This window comes from Rhinolophus sinicus, chromosome 17 (assembly GCF_057876585.1).
Source record: "Rhinolophus sinicus isolate RSI-liver-muscle chromosome 17, RSI-T2T, whole genome shotgun sequence".
NCBI classification, from domain to species: Eukaryota; Metazoa; Chordata; class Mammalia; order Chiroptera; family Rhinolophidae; genus Rhinolophus; species Rhinolophus sinicus.
In genome coordinates, this window is record NC_142517.1 from 43792521 (window position 1) to 43820356 (window position 27836).

The 27836-nt window shown below is 35.4% G+C and overlaps 1 long non-coding RNA gene across 1 annotated transcript in view; it reads left to right on the forward strand.

Annotated features, from left to right (window-relative positions):
• The window catches only part of LOC148754761 (uncharacterized), a 44580-nt gene extending 26710 nt beyond the window's left edge, over window positions 1–17870 (forward strand). The window contains exons 2-3 of the long non-coding RNA XR_016019737.1: window positions 15492–15610; window positions 17642–17870. This is a non-coding gene — a long non-coding RNA (uncharacterized LOC148754761). The remainder of the gene's footprint in view (window positions 1–15491; window positions 15611–17641) is intronic.
• The last annotated feature ends 9966 nt before the right edge of the window (window positions 17871–27836 follow it).

Here is a 27836-nt window from a genome sequence, read left to right on the forward strand (position 1 = left end):
AGACAGACAGCCTAAAAGAGCCATATTCCCTATGACAACTGGTCCTATGAATTCTTAAATGAATGCAAATAAGGTTTATGTTGATGTATCTGTGGCCCCAAAACCCTACTGCATGGGTATCCCATAGATTTGAATGTTGTAGCAATCAAATCACTTAGTAGACCAGAGTAAAGCATTACACTATTTCTCAGCATTTTTTTCTTCTCTCTCACATGTTTTTGAGCTATTATTTGGTAGTGAGAGATTTTCCTTCATTAATACTAATCCTAATGCTCATTGTAGTAATGATTCTCTTGCAGCAAGACTGTTAAAAGGGATATTGTGTGCATCCGGCAAATCTTGGTTCATTCCCTGCAAGCATCAAACAACTGTCTTTCTGCTAAATGAGTTGTCATTAACAGGCAGAACCTTCTGGAGTCACACAGAAAGAAATCTAACTGAAGTAATGACTATTGGAGGCGCCCTGGTAGAGTTTGGAGGCTTAGTGGTCCCCTTTCCTTAGCTCCCAAATTCAGTGCATTAAACAGTCTTTGGTTTGGGACTGGCGATGTGAAATTACCTCTGAAATCTGGCACACTAGATCAGCTCTAGCGTGAATGTCCTCTCCTCTCATCCAGTGTTATTGGCAGGCATCTCATGAATTGCCAAGTATGTTCCAGAGATGAAAATAATGATTGAGTTAGTGTGACTGTCAAATATAAATTAGAAATGCCTTGCTTTACTCAAATTAGAATTTCTATGGGAAATGAGGGCCTCAACTTTCTTGGTCTTCTTTTTTGTTTTACTTTCCCCAAATTCAGACTTTATCCTACTAATGGATTTTTAACCCCCAGACGCCTGTCACTGTCTTTGTGTCTTTCTTTCATATAAATGATACAATTGTATGCACCCCATTGCCATTTTCTCATGCCAAAATTTGTAGCTTTGTGATTTATTACATTTCTATTGAATCTCTAAATTTAGACTAAGTGAAGAAATAGTCATAGTTGTAAAGTGATTAAACTTTTCTAGAGATAAAAGGTTATTGTTTCATTGATTCAAAACATTAATTAGATCCCTATAAGAGTAGTTGTTCCCAAAGGGAAATCCCTCACCACTTAAGGGATCGCAAAGATAATAATGGAAAGCTTCAAGTTACTCTACCAACTTAAAAAATTAAAATAGTAATTATGCATATGCCCATAATGAGACTGTATGCACTAACTAAAATGTCACGTTTCTTTGCTTTAACTGGAGTTATATCATATCTTTGGCATTCCCAAGATGATTCCAGCAATTTCATGATGTCTCTGCTCCATGGATACATTACACTATATAATGTCTCTTGACATGCTGTATATTATAACTTAAAATATCCTTAATTAATTTTTGAATCCTTGACTATAGCTGTCAGCTAAATTCTCACACCCTCCCCCCCACCCAATAAACTCTAAACTTCACTGTGTAGCATAGTCAGGATAACAACATTAACCTTAAATATAGAATTTGTGAAAAAAGCAAAGTTTGTAATTCCTTTCCAACAGCCATCAATTGGTTAATAAAGAGCAGAGAGCAGCAGTACCGCCTGAAGATGAGCTGGGCAGTCACCAGGCTCCCCTACCAGACCCTCCATCAACACTCAACATTCATCAACTTCACAATATTCAATGTGGATGTAAATCCAGGCAAAACAGCAGTCCCTATGCGGCTGCACCTCTATGAATGCTTATCTCAGAATGTTGATAAGTTCTTACTGGCATTTGCATTTCTTAAAAGGAAAGTGAGAAAATAAGTTGTACCAAATATTCGTAAATTGAACAAAAGCTTTCATAATATAAAGTCCATTGACAAGGGATTGAGAATTTAAGGAAGGGTCTTGGAAAGTGGAAATTGTGAGATTCAGCATTCTAATCTATTCTTTAATGATCGTTTTTATCTTTTCTTTTTATTGAGACATAATTGTCACGTAAAATTGTATTAGTTTCAGGTGTACAACATAATTACTTGATATGACGCCAGCGCCTAGTCCACCCTTCAAAGCAATTTTGGAACTCTTTTTCTGGAATGGCCATCAGAGCTGTAATTGTATTACCCTTAATGTCCTGAATGTCATCAAAATATCTTCCTCTCAATATTTCTTTTACCTTCAGGTAAAGAAAGAAGTCATTGAGGGCCAGATCAGGTGAGTAGAGAGGGTGTTCCCATACAGTTATTTGTTTACTAGCTAAAATCTCCCTCACAGACAGTGCTGTGTGAGCTGGTGCATTGTTGTGATGCAAGAGCCACAAATTGTTGGCAAAAATTTCAGGTGATCTAACTTCTTCACACAGCCTTTTCAGCACTTCCAAATAGTAAACTTGGTTAACTGTTTGTCCAGTTGGTACAAATTCATGATGAACAATCTCTCTGATATCAAAGTTAGCAACATCATTGCAACAAGTTCCTGAACTTAATTGTCTGAACTTGTACATATGGTAAACAAATATCTTTGTTTTCTTACGTCTCTTATTCCCTTATCATGTAACATAAGATGCATTAAATTACTATCAGCTTTTAAGTGTTGTTAATTTTACATTAGTGTTGAAGTTATGGGATATCATAAGAGTAATCATGACTCAAGGTCTTTGCCTTTTCTTCTGGGGAAGAAAAGGAATTAGTACACTTCCAGTTGTATGCAGGATAGTTATATCATGTTAGGCGGAATTAAGACCTTGTTATTTATTTGGAAATTAAGTATGGTTTAAGGAGATGCATATGGCTGCAAACATGGCAAGAGATGAACTCATAATGCTAATTTTATGTGTCAACTTGACTGGACTGAAAGATGCCCAGGTAACTTGTAAAACATAGTTTCTGGGTATTCTGTAAGGGTGTTTCCAGAAAATAATAATTAGCATTTGAATGGATAGACTGAGTAAAGAAGATCACCCTCAACTATGTGGGTGGGCATCATCCAATCCACTGAGGGACTGAATAAAACAAAAAGGTGGAGAAGGGCCTAATTTGTTCTTTTTGCCTAAACTGGGACATTCTTCTCTTCCTGCCCTTGGACATCAGCAGTCCTGGTTCTCAGGCCTTCTGACTCCACCCGGGATTTACACCATCAGCCCCCAGATTCTCAGCCCTTTGGAATCAGACTTATATCACTGTCCTCCCTAGTTCTCAGGTGTTTGAACTCTGAATGATACCATCAACTTTTCTAATTCTCCAGCTTGCAGACATCAGATTATGGGAATTCTTGGACTCCATAATCACATAAGCCAATTCTATAATAAATTCCCTTTTGTATATATCCTATATCCTATTGATTCCATTTCTTTGCATTTCTCTAGTCACCTCTTAATCTTTTTCATGTGCTCTTTGTTCTTTATTTGCCCATCCTAGATGGAGTATCTTCACCTCTCCGTTCTTTTTACTTTATGCATAATCCCTGAAGAAATAAACTCTAACTCATGGCAATGAGTTACTTATATAAAGTAATACTTATATGACTATGATACGTATGCCTTGGCATTAGCCTAGACTTCTCCCAAGCACCAGAGACCTGTAGAATAATTGTCATTATTTATTGATTTATTACACTACAGGAACTATGCATAGGTCTTTACAATGTTCTTTGATGTATTCCTCCAAACTTTTGAAGTAGATACACAATTATTTTCTTTTCACAGAGGAAGAAGCAAGGGCTTGCACAGGTTAAGTGAATTGCCCAAGGCCACACATATAGTGGCAAATCTGGGATTTGAGTCCAGGTGTCCTGACGCCAGAGTCCATGATTTTAAACACTTTATTATATTGCTTTATATTTAAGGGTTATTTAAGTTAATTACTTTCAAGGATCTTAATTACAAATTACGGTAGATATAATTCATCAAGATCCAAGCTGAATTTTATGTATTAAATGAAGAAGTCTTTCCTAAAAATATATATACTTTCTGCTCAGAAAACCTTATCTCTTACTATTCTATTTGTTTAAAATTGCTCAACTGCACAGCTCATGGAGCTTCTCTTGGAAGAATTATCTTCAGGATAAAACCAAATATGTTAAAGCACAGACTGTATCTGCTTTGGTCAATGGTTCGAGGTTAAAATTTTCAGCCTGATTTTTCGTTTTGTTTAGTTTTGTTTTACTTTGCTTTTGGTTAACGCTCTAGTGGGCTCTTTACACCAGGAAATTGATGGTTTAATGATTGGATTTAGTTTTTTCTAAGGAACCAGATAAGACAAACATATGGAGAAGAGATGCTTAACCATATTATTAGACAAGTGGACCAAACATTTAAATGTCTAAAGGCCAGAGGCAAAGAAGCTGAAAAGAGATGATTGTTAAGGACATGGATAACAGTCAGATGATTTGTGTTCTGTACCCACCTTGTAACTTATAACTTAAATGGAAAAATCATTTAAACAAGCTAGTAGCTGCTTATTTCTCATATGTAAAATAGAAATAATAGGATTACCTACCTCTTGGGATTCTTCTGAGTGGTAATAAGATAATTATGGGTAGTTCAATACCTTACACACAGTAAATATTCAAAAAAGTTGGCTAGGCTATTATGACCCAGGCTTTTCTCATGCCCACCTCCTTCCCATGCTTTACTGTAAGAGCAGAGGCCAGACACTCACGGTTGCAGACATGGCATCGCAGAGCACTCTAGCCGGCATGCAGATCTGGTGCAGACACATACCTCAGTATATTTTTCTAATCCCACCTCAAAAGAGGAAGCACGCTGGTGAGCCATAACTGCTTAAGGAAGGAGTACCACCTGGAACCCCGACACACTTGGCTGGGTGCTGCAAAATCTACCAGTTTGCAGAAAATAGAAATTGGATTTAACTCTACCTTGTGTCAGTTTCATATCTGACGTAATCAAACTCTCTGAATACATAAATTGTATGAAGATTGAAAGGCAAGCCCAGGGAACCTGGAGCAGTGTTGTGTACTTTTACCTACCATATTTAATACTTTGATTAAATTGGGTGATACAGATCCTACCTATCTGTTTTACAGTGCATTATAGGGAAGCTACATATTAGAAATTAATAGGAAGTTTAGGGGAGACGCATTACAACTTTCAAATTCTAATTTAGTGGGGCATGGTAGCATAGCAATTCAAATTCACCTGCAATGATAATATATCACATTTGTATTTACTGTGCATGAAACTTTTTTGTACATACTGATTTCATCCTTAAAAAAATACTGTTGATTAAAGAAGCTATGATTCACCTATCACCATTTTCACTTTCCGAAGGTTGGTATAATCTTTATTGATTCTGTAGTTAGTGTGACACAAACAGCACTCACCCCAAAGCTATCTCATTTAAGAGACTATGACTTTCTCCCAGGGCATATTTATGCTCTAATAAAATCCTAATTTATGAATATATCCATTTACTGTATAATAGTAATGATTATGTGAGGTTGTGCAAATTCTAGGGCTGCGTATTATGGAAAGTCAGAACCTATCTTTCCATAGTGTCTATAACCCCAGAGCATCTTTAGTCATGAGCTTCATTTTTATAATGTGGTCTTCTAGAAAGTGCATGCAAAATGGGAAGGAAAGGCATGAAAGGAGGAAGGGGTAAATGTTGGCTCAGGAAAAAATTGTCTAATGTCCCCCCATCCTTCTCTTTTTGTGTCATTCTTTCCCATTTTGTATATATTTTTCCCATGGAGGCCCTCATGCTGGCAGCGTTATAGACTCTCTCTTAGAACTGACCCTCATTTAGCTGAAATATAAGATGCCTCTGAGTAAGCATCACTGATGTACACACAGTTCTGTAAAAACAACTGACTAGGATATGGTGATGGAAGGAGAACTGACTCTGGGTGCTGAACACATAATGAGATAGATAGATGATGTATCACAGAATCATACACTTGAAACCCATGTAATGTTACTAACCAATGTCAGCCCAATAAATTTTAATAAAGGAAAAAAACTGACTAGGGACCATTTGGCAATATTGTTAAAGGTGCTCTCGGCAACATGTTTATCTTGCCCTGGAGTCCACAGACAGATCTCTCTAGCATGTGACACCCCTCTTGAATGCAACTACAGTTTTGTCCATCTTCTCATGGGAGGAAGTTCTTTATGACTGCTCATTCAGTGCGTCTCTAACATCAACCTAGACCTTATAGATCAGTGAAACTATCTTACATCCCTGATTACACCCAAGTTCCATGGCCACCTGCATGTAATCATGATGAGAACTCGGTATTCTTTCACACATTTTGAGCAAAAAATATAACACTCAACTTTATACATAGTAAAAATCATGCAAATCTTCCCCAAATCTAATAAATGTAAATCTTTCTCAATTTAATAGACCTATATTTGAAAGAAAAAGCATATACATCCAAATGAATGTTTATTTTTAAAGCATTTCATTCAGATGTAAAATTACTCTTTCCCACACATACTCTAGTAAATGTCATCTATGGTTAATAGATGTTTAGATTAATAGATTAATAGATTAGTAGTTTACTAATCTACTCTTTTACCCTTACATTAAAAACTCACAATCGGTAGATGACTGGATTAAGAAACTGTGGTACATTTATACAATGGAGTATTACGCAGCCATAACGAAGAAAGAAATCTTACCATTTGCAACAACATGGATGGACCTAGAGAACATTATGTTAAGTGAAATAAGTCAGACAGAGAAAGACAAATACCATATGATCTCACTTATATGTGGAATCTAAAGAAAATAATAAGTGAATGAACTAATCAGAAACAGTTTGGAGACATAGAGGAAAACCTGAGGGTTGCTAGATGGGAGGCGGGGTGGGGATAAGGGGAAGGTGAGGGGATTAGAAAGCACAGTCAGTAACCACAAGATGGCCACGGGGTTTTGAAAATTTATTTGGGGAACGTAATCAATAATGTAAAGATGTTGTAGGGTATCGAAGGACATGTGTCCCATTTGGGAGACCACCTCAGGGATGATGTAGATGCCTGATCTCTGCACAGTACACCTGAAGCTTAACAATACTGAATGCCAATATAATTTTATATAAATATATATATATATATATATATATATATATATATATATATACACATATACATATATATATGTATATTTATATATGTGTATGTATATTGTTACAGGAAGCGGAGTACAGCATTAGGAATAGAGACAGTGGAAATGTAATGGCTCTGTGCGATGTCAGAGGGATAGTGGATGGGGGAGGGGGGTTCACACAGTGTGAGGGATATAAATGATAAACGTCTAAGTTTTGCTTTGCCTTGTGCACCTGAAACTAATAAAATAAAAAACTCACAAAGCCCCACTCTGACAAGGTTGAAAGTGTTTCTTCTGCAGAATAGATTAATTATATTTACATAAAAAAGAGAAAACAATATTAGAATGATATTTTTCCCTCTACTTGAAGACTCATTTTTCATATAATTGTATGTGGCCCCTCCTTTTATGGGTCAGTGCAATTCTAAAAGATTTTAGCTGACTCAAACAAAAAGAAAGTGTATTAGGGTTCAATTAAGACATGTTAAAATTCATACATTTTGTTTTTCTTTATTTTACCTGTGTGATTAGATACTAATGAGTGACCTTGTAGACTTTGGAAGGAAGTTTCCCATTTCTGATAGTCTTCCCACTATTACTACTGCTTTTACCAGGTAATTGTGGAAGTAATGGAAGGGGGAATCCCCACCAGGTAGAAGCTGTTCTCACTTGGATTCTAAGACAAGTACCCACAGAGTATCAACCTCTGATTGTTGTCATGGCCTTTGCCTGTGGGAAAATAATGCTGACTGATCAGACGAGGAACCCACCTTAATAAAACTGGCACATGTATAGCACTTTTATTTACAAATCTCTTGTACATATGTTGTGTGAAACATGTTCCATACCCTCTGAGGTGGATATTTTTAAAATTAAAAACCTCTTACTTTATGGCTGAGACTGTGAATTCAGGAAGGTGATTTATCAGGTCAGATAACACATTAGTGGTAGAGATAAGATCTGAAACCAGAGATTGACTTAAGGAAAGGTCATCTTGCTAAGATCCTGCCTCTTCTTTAGAGTAGTAGTCTGCCTGAATATGGCTTACAGAATTACTGTGTGTACTCAGGTATCATCGCATACATGCATGCCTGTGAAGTAGAAGGTCAGCAGGTCTTTCATGTAGAGAAAAACAAAGAAATGCACACATACATCACTTGGGTAGAAGGAAAGGATGATTGTCCCTTGAATTGGCACAATGTATACATGCATACACACCACACAAAACCATCACAGGATTCACTTTCTAACAAGAAGTTTTCTTACAAATTGTTGTTTGCATTATAATCAAATGTTTTTATTAAATTTTGACCTCAGTGGAGGTACAGTTCTTTAAGCAAAGGTAATGCTAAGGAACCACCATCAATAAGTCTAGATACTCCCTCCATATGCCACTCTTCCGTTACCTAAGTCAACCCAATGGAAGAATGTATTAAATGGAACTGAATTAAATGCAATGAGAAAGAGGAGAAAACTCTTTAGATTTTTCAGATTGTGAGACCATTTTTGTTGTTTCCCTAAGGGAAGACAATTAAAAGTGTCTGTTTAATACTTTCTAATACAAAGAAAACTTCAGCACACAATATCTGGTTCAATCTTCCCACTAACCAATAAAATTAAAAGGTAGTTGTATTATCCCAAATAAAGGTAACTGAGGCTCACAGATGCTAAATAACTTCCCCAGGTCCTCATACTCATTGAATTGATGCCACAGCTAAAATCCTAACACGTGTTGATTCTCAAGCCAATGTGACTTTCCTCCCACCATACTACATGCCAGGAGCACCCCAGAAGAAGCGAGAGGGTAGGAAACTCGGCTGAGGGAACTGGTGAAGGCTGACTTGACTCTTGCAAATCTGAAGTCAAGATGGAAATTAGATTTCTGAGTTCCCATTTCCATTGTTGAATCAGCTTTGTGCATCTGAGCCTTGTCATAAAACAAAGGGGAAGTAGATCCTAGAGAAGGACTAAATGGAGGGGAGATGCCAAATACTCAAGAAGGGCTCTCTCTCAGATTACTTAATATTAATATCTGAAGTGAGGGCACAGAGTGGTAGAGTAGAGGGCTAACTAAGGTAGTTTAGTTGCCACAATAATCTTTATCACCACCTATCCTCAATAAAGATACAATCTAAGTAAAAAGTTTGCTTTATATGAGTACACAAGCACAGCTTTGAAACACACACCCCAGCCATACTTTTCCTCCAATACTTTCCACCAGATTATCACTCCTAAACCTCTATATAGAAATTTTGATACCCTTACATGTTTCTTTATATTGCAACTAAATCATCTTCACTTATTAGGAAAAGGTCACACCCCACACTGGAATCGCTCAATATACTGCTCAGTTAATTATGAGAGAGTGTAAGGTAGAGATCCAATTCTCAATTATGGACAGAGGAAACTTTATGCTAAAATTAGACCAAGAAGTTGAAGCTAAATTTCCCATCTTATATTTTGCCTCCCTTGTCACAGATTAATTGACCATACAAGCGAGGATTCATTTCTGGGCTCTCTATTCTGTTCTATTGATCTATGTACCTGTTTTTATGCCAATACCACACTGTTTTGATTATTATAGCTTTGTAGTATAGCTTGAAATCAGGGAGCATGATACCTCCAACTTTGTTCTTCTTTCTCAAGGTTGATTTGTTTATTCATGACCTTTTGTGATTCCACATAAATTTTAGATTTGTTCTAGTTCTGAGAAGAATGCCATTGGCATTTTCATAGGATTTGCATTGAACCTGTAAATTTCTCTTCAAAAAGTGATATTGGAAAAACTGGATAGATACATGCAAAAAAAAAAAAAAAAAAAAAAAAAACCTGGATCACTCTCTTATACCATATACAAAAATAAACTCAAAATGAATTAGACTTAAATATAAGACATGGAACCATAAAACTCTTAGAAGAAAACATAGGGAATAAACTATCTGACATCAGCCTTAGTAATATCTTTTTGGATATGTTCCCTTGAGCAACAGAATCAAAAACAAAAATAAACAAATGGTACTTCATCAAAATAAAAAGCTCTGCACAGCAAAGGAAACCATCAACAAAATGAAAAGACAAGCTACTGAATGAGAATATCTTTACAAATTATATATCCAATAAAGAGCTGATATCCAAAATATATAAAGAATTCATATGACTCAATAACAAAAAAATAAACAATCTGATCAAAAAACTGACAGGGAACCTGAATATCCATTTCTCCCAAGAGGACATACAGATGGCCAACAGAAAAGATGCTTAAATAATCATCGCTAATTATCAAGGAAAAACAAATCAAAACCACAATGAAATATCACCTCACACCAGTCAAAATGGCTATTAGCAAAAAGTCAACAAACAACAAGTGTTGGTGAGAATGTGGAAAAAGGGAACTCTTGTATCCCCTTGGTGGAACTGCAAATTGGTGCAGCCAGTATGGAAAACTATGGAGAGTCCTCAAAAAACTAAAAATAGAACTACTTATGACCCAGCAATTTCACTTCTGGGTCTTTATACAAAAAAAACAAAAACACTAATTTGAAAAGATATATGCGAGTACACCTCTATATTTAATTGCAGCATGTTTACAATAGCCAGTGTATGGAACCAACATGCCCAACAATAGACAAATGGAAAATATATCATGAGCACATCACAAGATATATAAATGTTGAATCACTATATTGCACACCTGAAACTAATATAATATTGTTTACCAGCTATACCTTAATTAAAAAAAAAAAAAAAAAAAACAGAAGGTGAGGAGGGAAGATGGGAAGAGGGCAGTGGAGAATTAGAGAGTTATGGAGTAATAGAAAGCATCCCTAATCAAACTCAAGTGCAGATGTACAAAGTAAGATTCCAGGGCAAAAAAATTCACCAGGAAAAATAAATCATTTGGGGGGAAAAAAGTGAAAAATGGTCTAATTACAGTAAAAGTTTGGGGTCAAAACAGAATCAGAAGTGGAAAGAGCTAGTAGGCCTTCATACACTACAAAGCCTAAATTAGCTTTCAGTTTTGGAGAAAGTGCACTCACTGATGCCAGGTTCAACAGAAACGCCTCTGGCAACAGCAGAAACAAAAACAAAAGCAACCTGCAGCTGAGAAACAAACTGCCAAGTCATTAAACAAAGAGGTAGATGAACATTCACCTGCACCAGCACATTTAAAAAGACCGACATCTGTGCACTGGGACATTGCAAGAACTTTCCATACAAGATGTTCCTTTATGAGATAAAGAGAGTTGCCACAAACCAAACCTTTACTCTATGTCCTAGACCTATAAACAAAACAAAAAAACAAATAAAATGTGTATAACACTTGAAGCTACCTGAGCAAAATTTAAGCAGGTTAAAATTTATTTAACGTGCTCTAGTACGATTTTTTCCCACACACTTCAAAGAATATGGACAAATGGGCAAAAGAATTTCATTCTGGTAAGAAAACACAACCTATTTCATAAAATTGTTAAAATGCTCATATAAAGGCTCCAAAGTGTCTTCTTAATTCATGTGTACCTTTGAATATGCAATAAGCACCTACTATATTCATGTTGAGCTCTGCTAGGAATACAAAGAAAAATATATTCAATTTGTAAAAATGATTTATCTTACTATACTCTATGTTGATTGAATCTAACTCAAAATTTGCATTTGGTTTGGAGTCTCAGATTCTGATAAACCAGACATGGACCCCCAGAACTGTATCACATGAAGAGCATTTGCAGGAGTAACAGTGGTCAGCTTGGAGATCATGTAGGCGCTTTCTTCCCTCAAACATTTAGAAAGCTGACTTGTCGAAGAGAGGATAGATGTGTTCTGTGGCGCTCCAGAGGACAGAATCACCGAAGTTCTAGGGAGAGACATTTTGACCTAACAAAATTGTAACAGCTACATACGATGTCAGATGGGTAACCGATGGGGGTGGGGGGGGTATCATTTTGTGAGCGGTGTAAATGTCTGTTACATTGTTTTGTATACCTGAAACTAATAATAATAATAATGATAATAATAATAATAAAATAAATAAGGAGCAAAATGGGCTACCTTAGAAAAGGGTGAGCTTCCTAAATAATCAAATAGAGGCTGAATAACCAACTTGTTAGAGCTATCTTAATGAGGCTTTCAGCTCTTGTATAAAGTTAGATTAAATCTATTCATCTGAGGTAGTGGAGATGGTCATTGAGGAAGAATCAATCTTATTGATTCTTTTTATATTGAAAAGTCATAAAATTAGCATTTAATAACTTTAAAATTATATTGTATTGTCTATTTGGGGATTTTTTTTTTTAAATGATAAGGTTATGAAAAGGTGGACCCATGGCAGACAATAAATATGTTCCCCTTTGGGGATTAGGGTACAGTAGGTGTCTTTAGTTCCTTAAACTCCCAGTGGGGTCTAGGTCTGAGAAATTTCTTTTAAAGTCCATTTCTCCTACTTGTGCCATGAGTTTTGCTCTGAACAAAAAGTAAGGGTAACAATGGTGAATCCCCAAGTGCAGGCCTGGGCCTCCTCACACATTAAGTACCATTGGTCACTGAAGGTACTTTGCTTTTTTAGACAGAAATAGCTTATTACCACTGGTTGGTGATGGAACATGTGGTTTGAGTATCTTATGTCTGAGCATGCATCATTTTGTATGAATGTTACCAATTTTTATTGAATGTCTGGTCAACTAGAAGTTATTTTGGTCTTGGGTGTTGCAAGGCATCTTTATGTAGGCTATCAAATTGCTTTCCAAAGTGGTAGAAGTGGCAGTTGTTACAGGATTAACTGGATCAACACAGTCTACAGAATGTGAAGTTGAATCAGAATTGGATTCCTCCGCCGGATAATCTTTAACCTCTTTGGAATCACCCCAAAAATGTTTAACACTCCTGCGTCATCTTCTTACAAGAGCTATTTCTTGAATACTAAGGTCTTCTTTACTGTTTTTTGTTTATTTTCACATTTTAGTTTCTTCCCATAATTGGTTAAATAAAAACTGTAAAAAAACACATAAAAGTGGGTGATTATATATATATATATATATATATATATATATATATATATATATATATATATCAGATATTAACGTAGTTTAGAAACACAACATTTGAACAGTGTGGTACTAAGTGTAAGAACAGAAAAGTCGGAAACAGAACATGTGGAAACAGAATGTGATAAAAGAGGTTCCGCAATAAGCGGTATTGGTAAAATTAACTATTTGGGTGGAAAAGATAGATTCTTACTTTTTACCATTATAAATTTCATCAAGATTAAAGAATAAGAGAATAAGACATGCTCATAGTAGAAGAAAATAAATGTTTATTTTAAATGACATTGTGGTGGAGAAAGTCTTTCTAGGCATGACACCAAAAATAAAACAAAAAAGTAATTACCTAAAAATTAAAATATCCTACATAACAAAAGAAATAGCCAATTAAGTGCAAACATAAACTTGGAAATGTATATGATGTGAATACACAATTCTTAAAGTGAATATTAAAAAGAGAAAAAAGTATCCCTCAAAATGGCCTCAGGATGTTAAGTACCAGTGAAGAAAAAAATAAAAATAGCCAGTAAGTATTTTAAATTCTCAGAGCCACTAACAATCAAAGAAATAAAAATTATGAAAACAAAAAAATGCAATATTTACCAATTAGAGTGGAGGAAAAAAAGATAATACCTAATGTCCAAGTAGGGAAAAAACTGTCAGATTCTGGTGGTGGGAATATAAATTTTAAAAACATTAATCATTCAAGTAATTCATTTATATGTTTTAAAACTTTCTGGCATGCCGATTGCAAAATATATTGAGTCAATTACTATGTGTATATCTTTTGACACAGAAATCCTCTTTCTAGGAGTTTATCTTAAGGGAAAAAATTAGATATATGTAAAAGCATAAAATAAAAAAGCACTCATTAAGCATTACAATGTACGTATGCATTATTTTCATGGAGAGATATTTATGTGATTTCCAATAATTTTCTGTTTTAAGAATACTGTAATAAATTTGCTTCTATATATAGTGATGTATTTATTCAGAAATAAAAGAGTTTTCTCCTTAGGTGAGATTAGTTGTCTCAGGTCCTGACCTTCTCTATATATAGATATCTTATTTGCCTTGCACAAATTCCAAATGCTCTGCCCTTTGATTTGTCATTAAGAATTTGTTTCCTTCTATCTATGTATCTATGTATGTATATATGTATGTATGTAGGTACATATGTACCTACCTACCTACCTATCATCTATCTACCTACCATCTGTCTATCTATCTATCTATCTATCATCTATCTATCTATCTATCTATCTATCTATCTATCTATCTATCTATCTATCTATCTGTCTGTCTGTCTGCCTATCTATCTATCTATCTATCTATCTATCTATCTATCTATCTATCTATCTATCTATCATTTCTCTCTCTCTCTAAAATAGCCTAATCTGGAATTAATGGTATGGTTAGTGTGCTAATCAGTGCCCACGCTGAACCACCCCTGTCAGATGGAGAGCCAACAGAATGGTATTAGCATTTGGCCAAAAACCAGTTCAATCATGTGAAATATGAGGAATACCCCTACCATTATGCCTGTCATCACTTTGGACCAATTAAAAGGCGTGTTAAGAACACAGCTCCATGAACCCACCTAAATAACAAGCAGTTAGAGCCTTCCAGATGAGTTGTTGCAATTCCTTATGTTGAGACATTATCCCTTAAGATTTTTAAGGGTAAGTATCAGTTCTTTAATGCTTTGTCTTCAGATATACCTCTTAGCCAAGAATTATTTTCAGTTATGACTGATGGAGGGACTTGGAGAATTGGAGGAAAGTTTAAGAAGTGGAGAAAGGTGACAAAAAGCTTACTCACCTTTCCATACTATTCATAAAGCATTTTAGTGCCTAAGATTTAGGTTAATGACTGTCACCCTTCCTTCACCTCTAACCTCTGTTTTATTTCACCTGAGTCTACAGCTACTTTGATATTGAGAACTTTCATAACTGCAGTGCTTTCCTCAATTCTCATTCAATTTTCTCTTTTATCATCTTTGCCAAATCCCCAAATCCCTTAATCACCCTGTGCATTCTTTTTTTTATAAAGTCCTGTCTCCAAGTTGCCTGACTTGCTGGACAAAGAATGCTTCTTTTGTATCCTACCACTTTGAGAGTTTGGGGGCAAGCTAGGTTAAGAGGTAAGGAGACACCTAAGATATATAATCATCTCAAGTGTCCCGCTGTTGACAATGAGTTTCACCATGGGAAAAGTAAGTGTGAGGACAAAATGGAACTTGTCTGCGATGACTTCTTTAAAAAAGGGTCAGGATAAAAGAAACAAGTGAGGCTCGAATACATCTGAATCTTAAAACTCAGCAGTTGGGGTTTCCACTCCCTCAAACTCATCCAGTTGAAATTCTCCTCTGAGTTTTTCTTTCTCTGAAATCCTTATTCTACTGTTCCTCTAAGACAAAATTTTTGTCACATTTGTCAGGTAAATACAGCCCCTACACAGAGCCTGGCATGAAATCTGCACTCAACAGTATTTGATGAATGAATTATTGTGAAGGAAGAAGCTAAGTTTCCTGTTTTCTTTTGGGTCTTCATGAAAAGGTAAGCACCCAATTTTATAAAGATACGAGGTCAGACAATTAAGTTCACGAACTTGTTGCAATGATGTTGCTAAACTTTTTTGCTATCAGAGGGATTATTCATTATGAATTTGTACTAACTGGACAAACAGTTAACTAAGTTTATTATTCGGAAGTGCTCAAAAGGCTGCGTGAAAAAGTTAGACAACCTGAACTTTTCTCCAACAAGTTATGGCTCTTGCATCACAACAATGCACCAGCTCACACAGCACTATCTGTGAGGGAGTTTTTAGCGAATAAACAAATAACTGTATTGGAACACCCTCCCTACTCACCTGATCTGGCCCCCGACGACTTCTTTCTTTACCTGAAGATAAAGGAAATATTGAAAGGAAGACATTTTGATGACATTCAGGACATCAAGAGTAATATGAGGACAGCTCTGATGGCCATTCCAGAAAAAGAGTTCCAAAATTGCTCTGAAGGGTGGACTAGGCGCTGGCTTAGGTACATAGCTTCCCAAGGGGAGTACTTCGAAGGTGACCATAGTGATATTCAGTAATGAGGTGTGTAGCACTTTTTCTAGGATGAGTTCATGAACTTAATTGTCAAACCTCATAGTTAATTATAGAATTTATACATCTAGTAAGGAGCTCAGTTGTATCTAGGACCCAGCTTCCTTTCCCTGTAGATGAAAAGATATGTATCAGAGCAAGACATATGTGCCTAAATTTACATTACTCCCTACAGGTAGTGTCAAAGATAATAAAACACACACACTATACCTAAAATGAAATGATAATAAACAAGAGAGAAACGAATTATAAACACATATGTGACACAGGCATAAAATAAATAAAAGAAGACTATACAGAAAATATGTGTTCAGTTTTAAAAGGAAGTTGGAATGATTAAGAAAGCTCATAACAAGTAGGGTGGAGAGTCTACAATGTGTACCACTCTGGGCCCTGCTCCTTGGCTGTTTTCCACCACAATTAGTGATCTGGCAATCTTACAAGATCTTAATAAAAATAACTCATAAGATTTAGTTACATCAGAAAGGCCATCAAAATGAGTGATCACAAATGTTTTGAAAGGGTTACAAGCTAAGTCAGCATTTAGGATATGCTTTTTAAAAATTGCCTTATCGCTTTCATCTCCAAAGAAAACACCAGAAGGATATTGTCACAACTCTGGCAATCTCACTCCATCCCCAAAAATCTATTAATATCACATTGTGAAGTTTGTGCCATTGTCAGGAGTCCAATAAAATCCCACAGCATTTCTTTCTTTTCTTCCTTTCTCAGAGGAGCAACTTTTTTCTAATCTTGTTATACGCATTTCCACGCTTTCTAACCTAGTTCATACCAGATGATTTTTACCTGCAATTACATCAGTTTTCATGATCCAAAGGACTTTAAAAGACCATAATCACACTACTTATATAAATAAGTACGCTCAAGAGATTGTATAAAGCACCTCACAGTTCACAAAATCCATTTACACTTAGTTGTCATTTCAAACTTAAAACCACCCAATGATTTTTTAGGGCAGATTATGGTGGGTTTTATTTTTCCATTTTAAGGAGGAGAAAATTGGAATTTAGAAAGGTTAAGGGAAATTCTCAAGGTTAACATAACACATAAATGGTAAAGTAATTCTGAAAATCATGTGTCTACCTCTAAAACCATGATCACCCTGTACCTATATATGAGATGCACAGCTGGGAGAAACAAGGAGAGAGGTAAGAGAGTTTTTCCCAGCATTCCTAGCATGGAGGCCTGGAGGTCAAATGGCTAACTAAACTCAACATACCTTCATAACAAGAGCTCCATCAATTACTTCTTTCTTGTTATTCTACTTTTCCCACTAGAAATTGGCACTTCTTAGCTAAGACCAGTTACATAATTTTCAGGAACCAAAGCCCTGTTCTTAGGGTCTTCCCAATGTAAAATTGAAGAGGAGATGAAAAGTGTTCTCCTGAGATTTTATAATTAACTCTTCATGAGTTCTGCTTAATTTTTGGATACTTCTGTTTACTTCATACCCTCAGACTTCCAGTGTTTCCTCACGCTCTCACTATCCAGGGCAAGGCACTGACCCACCCTCTCTGGGAAGAACCCTACACACTTGCTTTTTTGCCATCTTTTCCACAACATTAGAAAGAGGCAAGTAAATAGTTCACACTATGACATTAACGATAGTCATTTAATGAATGGATTTCTCTTCTGGTGGCAAAGGTATTTCATTTGTGAATCTCTAATGGGGTTGCTTCAGACATCAATGACAAGCTGTGAGGGGAAATATTTGAAAACAGTTAGCATCCTAGCCCTAAGCCTCACTATATTATTAATCTGGACATTTTCAGCTTTCCAACCCTGGGTTTACATATGTAATTTAATCTATATTGTTTCTAAAATAATTACATTTAAAAATGTTAAGATTATTACACTGAAATATTATCTTAATGAAAATAACATACCATCACTCACAAATAACTACTTTTACTTTCAGCCTATTATGAGAGAAAATTGTAAAAGACAAATAAAGTGTTTGGATTCTGTGCGAGTTCCGCAGTCCATCTTCCAAAGGAAATAAAATGGCCCTTTTCCCTGAGCCATTTTAAGCTTTGATTACATTAACTTTTACAAAATGCACAGAAGAAATAATATTTCAGAGAAGGGTCTGACTGGGATAAATTAGCATATTTCTGGTTCCTCATGGATGACAGCATATGTTACAGTTAACCTTGTGTTACATTTCTGAACCAGTGTCCAGCACAGCCTCTGAGACCATCTGCTTTCTATGTTTTTCAGCCTGAAAATAGCCCGAGATGGCTGAATCCCTGGAACACATTTTTTCCTACTGTTTTGATTAGAAAAGCACTTCTACCCTAATCAATCTTTCTGTTTTCTCTTGTGCATGCATTTGATAAACTTCCCAGGTTTGTCTTTTTAGCATACACAGTAGACTTTAAATTCCCCGCTGATATTTCACTTTAGGGAAGTCTCAGTGCGTGTGCCACAGAACACTATAATGTCACATTTGCTTTGCTCTGCGTTCACGGGGAAAAGGACATGTACTAAATAAAACTACAAGGGCAGGGATGTTAGGAAGCTCTTTTGAAGGTCCTTTCCTTAAGTTAACGCTCTCAGCATCCTCCTTACTCAATTAGGTACTTCTGGTTGTGTAATTTTCCTGCATCCCATTGATTATGTTTTCTTGCCTCTCTACCATGTTTCCCCGAAAATAAGACTTAGCCAGACCATCAGCTCTAATGCGTCTTTTGGAGCAAAAATTAATATAAGACCTGGTATTATATTTTATTATACCCAGTATTATATTATATTATATTATATTATATTATATTATATTATATTATATTATATTATTATACTATATTATAAAGACCCAGTCTTATAATAAGACCGGGTGTTATATTAATTTTTGCTCCAAAAGACGCATTGGAGCTGACTGTCCAGCTAGGTCTTATTTTTAAGGAAACACGGTAGATAGCTCTCTGTGGCTCTCTTGATTATCTGTGTCTGACAGCTGAGGCACATCATCTAAACTGTGTGCTCAAATGGTGAAAAAATAATCTCTGAAAACATAACTATTCGATGCAGATTTATGATTCAAATAGGATCATCTTCATCCCAATTAAGCAAGCTTGCCTGAAGAAAGATGGCAGAAACACTGTTTTCATAAGAGACATTCATTTTAAATGTCTCAAATAAAGCTAAAAGAAAAATAACATAGGGAAGATAAGGAGGAACATTATTTATAAAGTCATTTCATTTAGAAATCTTGGAGACAAGTATCGAATGGCTGTGTTTCCGAACTAGATGGTGCTCTGCAGAAATCCTCCTGTGACTTTTTTCATTGCCTACATTGAATTTTATATTGTTTTGAAGGTCCAGGCAGAGAAGATATGTAATTGGACATTTGGTGAATGAGGAGGAGTGAAATTGTGTCCGAAGTTATTAGCTTATCTTCGTTTGAAGAGCAAGGAGAACATTTTATTTTGTCTAACTTTTTATAGCGATCAATTAATCTTTTGCTTCAAGGATGACAACAGAATGTCTTTTTGCATTCTCATGGAAACACTGACATCTAGTGGGGCACTACATTAATGCAAGGCAGCTGGAGGCAGGTAAAAACACTCAAATCTTGGGGATAGTCAATGTGGTGTGCTCTTTGACTAATTTGGCCCACTGATCACACTAGCTAGCTTCTGCTTATAAATGTGGGTAAAAACAATAATTCAAAGAAAGCTGTAGCAAACAAACAGCATACCTCACCAACAGCTTTTAGATACCCTGTAAATAAATTTTTAAGGATTAGTTTAGTAGAGGATGTGTTATTCATTGGAATCAAAATTCATAACAGTTCACAGAGTTTTACTAATGATAGGAATTAACTCTTAGTGTTTGGAGACCTAAGTAGTCTGGAACAATAGTTAAACGTTTTTATTTCATAGATGATTTTGATGAACAGTATGAGGAGTATGTCAAGAAATTTTATATATTTTATATTATAGACAGAAACTTGGGCTGGCGAAGAAATCCTAAACTACCAATAATGATAGGAAACTCTTATATAGCATTTGCTACAGGCCAGACACTGTTCCAAGTGCTATTCATGCATTAATTCACTTAATTACCATAATGTTTCTCAGTAGACAATTAACCCATTTCAGAGAAAAGTAAACTGAAACACAGAAAGATGAAAATATGTGCCCCAAACCACAGACACCAGCATGTGGAATTAATATTCAAACCCAGATAGGCTGACCCCAACGTTCATGCTCTGTCACATTGTCTGAGGCCTCTCACAGAAGGAGGACTACAGAGATGGCTAGATGGGCAGACAGAAACCCTACATGTTGGTTTCAGTGTGGCCAGTCTCTAAGCAATCTCTATAGACTACTTATTTTCTACGGTTCGGTTGCCCAGCATTGCAGCACAACAGATAAATATGCACGACCTAATAGGGGGAGAAGGAGGCAGATAGAAAAACAAGGCATTATTGTTTGGTTCTCTTAAAAAGGAGATATAAAGCTTTAAGTCCTATAGAATTGGGTTGATAGCCATTGGGAGTGCAAAAGACCAGTTCATTAATAACAAAAGCACTGATTTTAAGAAAATAATGTCAGTTCTAGGGTAGAAGAGTTGTGGCAGATCTTCTTCTTTGCTTGCACAACCTTTAATCTTTTATCATCATATTCTGTACTTCATAAAGCTCCTTCAAAGCAAACTACCCTGATTAACTTTCATGTGGTCACACTAGGAGAGAAGAGTTATAACTTCTCCCTGGCATTTAATTCTCCTGGAAAGCAATGCTATAAGGTTAGGGAGTGGGGTGCAAGTACTAATTTATTACCTCCTCCCCCGCAATATGTCCTAAAATCCAGCGCTGGACCATCCTACCTGCATCCCTTCACAGAGGTTTCTGGGAGATGAGGGGAAGAGGCTGTTGGACAACAATAAACCTTCTTCAGTAGTAGAGCCCTTCTCCCGTACCTCAAACCACTCAGCTGTGTTAGAACAATGTTGTTTGGAATCCATTCCCAGTTGGTGAGAGAGGGAGTGGGCCATCTTTGAAAAGATCTGCTTATTTCCAAGGCATCTTTCATAAATGCAGGCACTCTAGTTCTTTGGCCTTGCCATGCTGCTTTCCTTCAAAATGAATATAGTGAAAACTTCAAAAGCATCTATTCTAGAGAGTTTTTCCTTCCCCCATTCTTGGCCTAAACACTTAACTAAGCTAGAAATAGTGATTGTTGTCACATGAATGAAACTGAGTTTGTTAACACAGAGCTTCTGATGTGGATAAAGAGTAAGAGACTTGAACATCTACGGATGGTGAAATGTTTTCTCCAGAGAATCCTGATGGAGCTAAAAGGAAGGCGCACGTATTTTCCAATTAAGAAAATGCCTGCCAAGCAACGGGTAATGCCATATAGTTGAGCCTCTTAAATGAGAATGAACAGCCCAAAGCTTTTTGCTAAAAAAGAAAAGGGTTATTTGCCTTTGTGGCCTCATATTCTGAACTTTCCAAATATCATCATTGCATTTCTATTATCTCCACTATTATCCTAAGTGCACTTGGACTATCTGATGGTGATGACATAATTCTATAATTAATCAAGGAAAATGTACTCTACTCTGCATGACCATTTTCTCATTTAAGAAGAGAACTCAGTGGATTCCAGCACAGTTTTAAGTGATTTTTAATATTCAGGGATAAAAGTCTGTGTTTCATCATACTTCACCACTGGGCTATGAAATTCTCACAAACCCTTGTGGGATCAAGTCAAAACATTTTTGAAAAATGTAAATAAACTCCGTCCACTGCCTCTTCTTTTCCTTCTTTGCTGAGCAATTTGAAAGACTTTGTCAATAAATGTTAAATAAATAATAAAGGTCAGAGAGGGGTTACAATTTCTTTCAAAAGAACTATATTTTCTTAAGTCCATCAAACTGGAATTTTCTTACTATAGGGAAAATGTGTAGTCTCATTAAGAGAGAATTCTGCTTTCATTTTTCCACTCAAAGTACAGAACTGTGTTCTCCTGATCTAAGTATCTATATAGATTCATATTAAAAGGGTTCTTTAACTTAATACTTTGTAAAAATGATAGAAGATTTATTGGATACTCCTGAAACTTGCAATATAATGAGAACCAGGAATAGCTTATAACACAGGACATGAGTAACAAGAATATTAGGTTGGCTCTGAGACTGAATACCTTTTACTAAGGACCAATGAAGCTCCATTCATTACCAATGAGAAAAAGGAACCGAGCTCTGCTTCTGTTTCATTGCAACTTGATGGGAGCTATGCAGCTATTGCTCTACTAGGGCTTGTGTCAAAATCTCTAAAACTAAGACTTGACTTTGCATAGGTACTTGTGAAATTAACGAAAGTTACCTATAATGTTATAATATACATACATAATTCTATAGTAACGGTAATATAGATAATAACATTCATTCGGGGTTCATTGAGCTAAGTGTCTGAATAAACACTGAATCGCTTTATTTTATTTAGTTATCCCCTAGTAAAACATAAACTCCATGAAGGTAGGGCATTTATTTCTTATTCACCATTGTATCACCAGTCACTGGAATAGTGCCCACTATGTAATTTGTAGAATGAATGAATGATGACAATATTATAATAAATATTTGGCAGATGAAAAAAACAGGCTCAGTGACGTCGACTTGCCTTAAAAGCTGTCAAAGAACAAGTCTCTTATCCAAGGTCAAAAAGTAAGTTTTGGGGCTGAAGTATAACTGAGTTTTATCTGACTTCAAAAGCCAAAAACTATATTTCATAGTAATAAAGTCTAGCGATATGAAAAGCACTGTTTACCCCCAAATGCAATCTGAATTGGGAAAATCAGAGAGACAATCAGCCTTGTCCCTCTAAACTGAGTAGGATACACAGCTTCTCAACATTCTGCACAGGAATGTTGTGTCCATTCTCTCCTCTGCTATTAAGATAGGAAGCATTAAAGCCTTTTATCAGGACTTTTCCTGGTGCCACCTGAAAAGCCTTCATTCATTTGTGCAGGAAGGTGACACTACTTATGTATGGTTATTACCTACCAGCTCACAGCAATAGCTTAGAGCACTACATAATTTTTCATGCCAAATATTATTATATAGGTTATATTGGGTCTCTCCATCATCTCAGCCATTTATATTCTTTACGCTGGGTCTTTACAACTTTCCCACTCCACCCCAAACTAGCTTCCTATCCTCAATTATTTTTTTAAAGATACAGGCTGCATTCAGAAACTGAGTGATATTCCCACTAAAAATGTTATATTCAAGATGACTTACAAAAAAGCTAGGAAGCAGTAAAAATGTTGCTTCCTGGATTAGTTGGCTTGTGGGTTCTCTGTTTCCCTGCCTCTTTAAGTGAAGCATAGACAAGCCTTCCCGCATAGGGGAGGAAGTCCTAGCTGCACTGTTTACTAGTCATGTGATTTGGAGCAGTTGCTTTATCCTTCGACTTTAATTCTCTCAATGTGAAAACCTCAGGATAATTTAAAACCTACCTACAGGGCTGTTCTTTGATCATTGAAAATTTTTATTTGTTTTATTCAATGGTCACATATGTTACAAAATTTAAAAATACAAAAGACAATTTAGTGAAGTTGATCTTCCACCCAACCCCTGTCCTCTAACACTGAAACTAAGAACTCCTTCTTACTATGTGTCCTTCCAGAGAATCCTTTGCATATGCAAGTAAATATAGGTTTTATTCATTTTTAACATCAAAGGCAATTTACTATATATGGTTCTTCATCTTGTTTTCTTACTTATCAATATTTCTTGAAGGACTTTCCATATAAGAGAGTTCACCAAAAACTTACTCCTCCTTTTGAAAAGCTGCATGGAATTATTTTTGTACCTTACAAAATTACCTTTAAATTAATATGGAAGCACAAATAAAACATTTTGAAAAGAAGAATAACAACAAAAAAAGAACTGGCCTACCCAGCTGTCTAAAATTCTAAATGTATTCTAAAAAATAAAACAGTGTGGTACTAGGACCAGACAGATCACAAACAGAAAGCATATAAAAAGGACCTAGTATACATAAAAATTGTTATATGATAAAAGCTGTGTGAAAATTTGAATATTTGGAAAAAGTTAAAATTAGATAATTATCACATTACACGTATGTTCCAAATGGATTGAAGATTTAAATGTAAAAGAAAGAAAGGGAGGGAGGGAGGGAGGGAGGGAGGGAGGGAGGGAGGGAGGGAGGGAGGGAGGGAGAAAGAAAGAAAGAAAGAAAGAAAGAAAGAAAGAAAGAAAGAAAGAAAGAAAGAAAGAAAGAAAGAAAGAAAGAAAGAAAGAAAGAAAGAAAGGAAGGAAGGAAGAAAGGAAGAAAGAAAGAAAGAAAGAAAGAAAGAAAGAAAGAAAGAAAGAAAGAAAGAAAGAAAGAAAGAAAGAAAGAAAGAAAGAAACTATAAAAGAAGTAAAATGTAGGCAAACATCTATGTGATCTTGTAGTTAATAAGGATTTTTTAAGTAAAAGAAAATATAGCAAAATCAACTCTAGCAAAGAAACTCGCAAATTAAAAAAAAAGAAAAATGACAGATTTCTGTTTCAATTTTTATGATTGATTTGACTATATGTAAATAGTAAAATTTCATTACATCAGAAAATTTAATAGGCCAATTATACATAGAAAAAATTTGGTAGATATATGGCAGACAAATGACTAACAACCTTTATATTGAAAGAGGTCTCACTTCTTTAACAGTAAGAAAAATAAAAAACACTCTCTATAGCTGTAAAGCAAAGTACATAAGGTAGCAATTGATTAAACAAAAGCTTATAAAAATAACCAATAAACATTTTTAACAGATATCTAACTTGCTAGTGATGCAAAATTGTAAGTAATGCTAAAAGAACAATGAAATACCATTTTTTCATCTGTGAAGTTGGGAAAGATAATTAAATGCACAATTCTCAGTACTGGCAAATGCTCAGCGAAATAGATGTTCTGATGTATACTTACTACCATTCTGAAGGGTGATTTGATATTATGTTTCAAGAGCCTTAAAGTTGTTAAATTTTTTGCCTTGTAGTTCTGTTTGTAAGAAGTTATTTTAACAAAATGATCAGATCTGTACAAAAAACATTTATATACAAGAATATCCATAGAACACAGTGAAAGTTTCTAACAACTGACATGTCCATCAACAGTGTATTACTGTACACATATTTTGCTACACTATGCATCTGTTAAAATCACATTTTACAGAAAATGTGCTGGCAAGGGAAATTTCTTAAAATATACAGTTAAAAAATCAGATTATAAGAGATCGTATATGGTATAAATCCAATTTAAAAATACAGGGGTGGCAAAAAAATGTATACACATTTTAAGAAAGGAAAACTGTATTAAGATTGCAATACTCAATATATACCAATAATAAAAGATGAACACAAGTCGCATTTGACTTCTGCAATTACAAGGGGTGCTTAAAGTGGTTACCATCAGCATCCAGATATATCTTATTACGGTGAACTACTGCTTGAGCAACATTAACCAAAGTGTCCACTTGTATACATTTTTTTGGCACCCCGGTATATACATATATGCGCATGTATAATATAAAAATAAGGTTTTACACAAACTGCTAACAGTTTTCTGGGTTGAAGTAATAACAATACTTTTTTTAAGTTTCATACAGAAAAGCCTTATTTTTATAACCAGAAAGAGTCAATAAATGTTATTTTTTAAATTAGAATCAGAGCAAACATCTCTGATTTAGATATTTAACTATCATTATTCAGTGTCACGTTATTTGTGCCAGACCTTGCTGAGTGTTGTGTGGGTATGAATTTTCTTTAAAAGCACACAAACAAACATTATTTCAGATCATCTTTAGGAAATCTCTTAGCTCTAAAATTAAGCCCAAAATATCCCCTGGGAAGATCTAAATACTACTGAAACATTATTAATGTTTCTGCTTTGTGTTGAGGCAGTTGTTTAGATAAAAAAAGTAATTGTGTACACAAACACTGCTGAATCCTAATTAAGAAGTTAAAATACCAATAAAAGTGACATTGTAGATGAAAGGACTGGGATTGTTTGTGTTGCCTGTAGGCATCAGCCATGGCATTTGCCAATATGACTTTGACTTAGCCAGTGATAGTTATGACATCATATATTCAATTTGCACCCTTGGCACAAAAACAGGAATGTGGCTGGTGTTCTGGGTAAGGAATTCATTTCAGAACAAATCATATTTTCTTGAGTGCGATTTGCCAAGTAATTTTTTCAGTTTCTTTTCATGGTTTTTAGAGAAAGTCCAAAGCCGTGCTTTAGTTACATTACTTGAATTGGCAAAAAAGCTAGTCATGCATGAGAAAATCATTACTAATGTGTTTAAACACCATTAAATCTGTTTCTGTTTCACTTCTCCCACGTTATTAGGACACTCAGCTCCACTGTATTTTTCCAGTACTTCCAATTAGGATTCAATTCCCAAAAGTAAATGAAACTGAGGTCTTTTGAATTATAAAGAGAGCCCCGTCTTCAGGTCTGTTGATGCCCAGTTACCCAAACATGTGTCAGCACCGAGGTAAGTAATACTTACAAGTCCATTTTATATAAAATATTACTTAGCTGTCATTTCTTGATTGATTGATACCTGATAGATTTCAGTATCTATCAACCCAAAGTATCCTGTGGTAGATTTCTGCTTAAAAGTGGGAAGGAGTGGATTTTGGCAGACCAGTGCTACCGCTGGGAACAAGAAGGAAAACCATGATAAAATGTGGCAATCGTCTGTTTGAATTCAGCAGACTGCAGCCACAGCAAAGAGAACTGGAAGGGCCATATTCCAGACAAGGAAGAGCATAGCAGAAGTAAATGGATTTTATAGTCACTTTTACCCTAAGAACATTTGCCAATTTTGTGAATGGACACCAGGATGAGTGTTATATATAGAAAGGGATGCTATTGGGGGACAGAGGAAGAAAAAAACTAAGCTTTTGGTGAAGATATGGGGAGCCTCAGGCATATTGCTGGTTTTCCTCTCACAACAGTTACCAATTTCTGGAACAATAGCAGGTAGGAATCTAACACCTAACAGAAACTTTCTAAAAGACTAAGTAAAGCTTTGGCAGTCTTGTAAAAAGATACCATTAAGCAAGTAAAAAGTCAACTCACAAAGTGAGAGAAAATATTTACAACAAGATACCAAACAAAGATTTATAGCTAGTATATACAAAGAACTCCTATAATTCAATAAGAATATACAATATAATTGAAAACACCTGGGCAAAAGATATGAACAAATGTTTTACAATAGAACACATCCATTTGACCAATAATTACAAGAAAATATGCTCAACTTTGTTAATCATTAAGAAAGTGAGAATTTAAGCCACAGATCAATTATCACTACACACCTACAAAAAAAAAAAAAAAAAAAGCTAAAATAAAAGAAATAATAATAATAACAATTCCAAGTGTTGGTGAAGACGTAGAGCAACTAGAACTCTCATACATTGCTGGTGGAACTATAAATTGGAAAAATGCTTGACAGCACCTACTAAATCTAAGAATATGTACATCCTTGATCCAGCCATACTGTTTGCATTCTTTGATATAAACTCTATAAAAATGTGTAAGTATATGCCCAAAAGACATATGCAAGAATGTTTAGAATGGCTCTTTTAATAACATCCACAAATTGGAAGCTACCCAA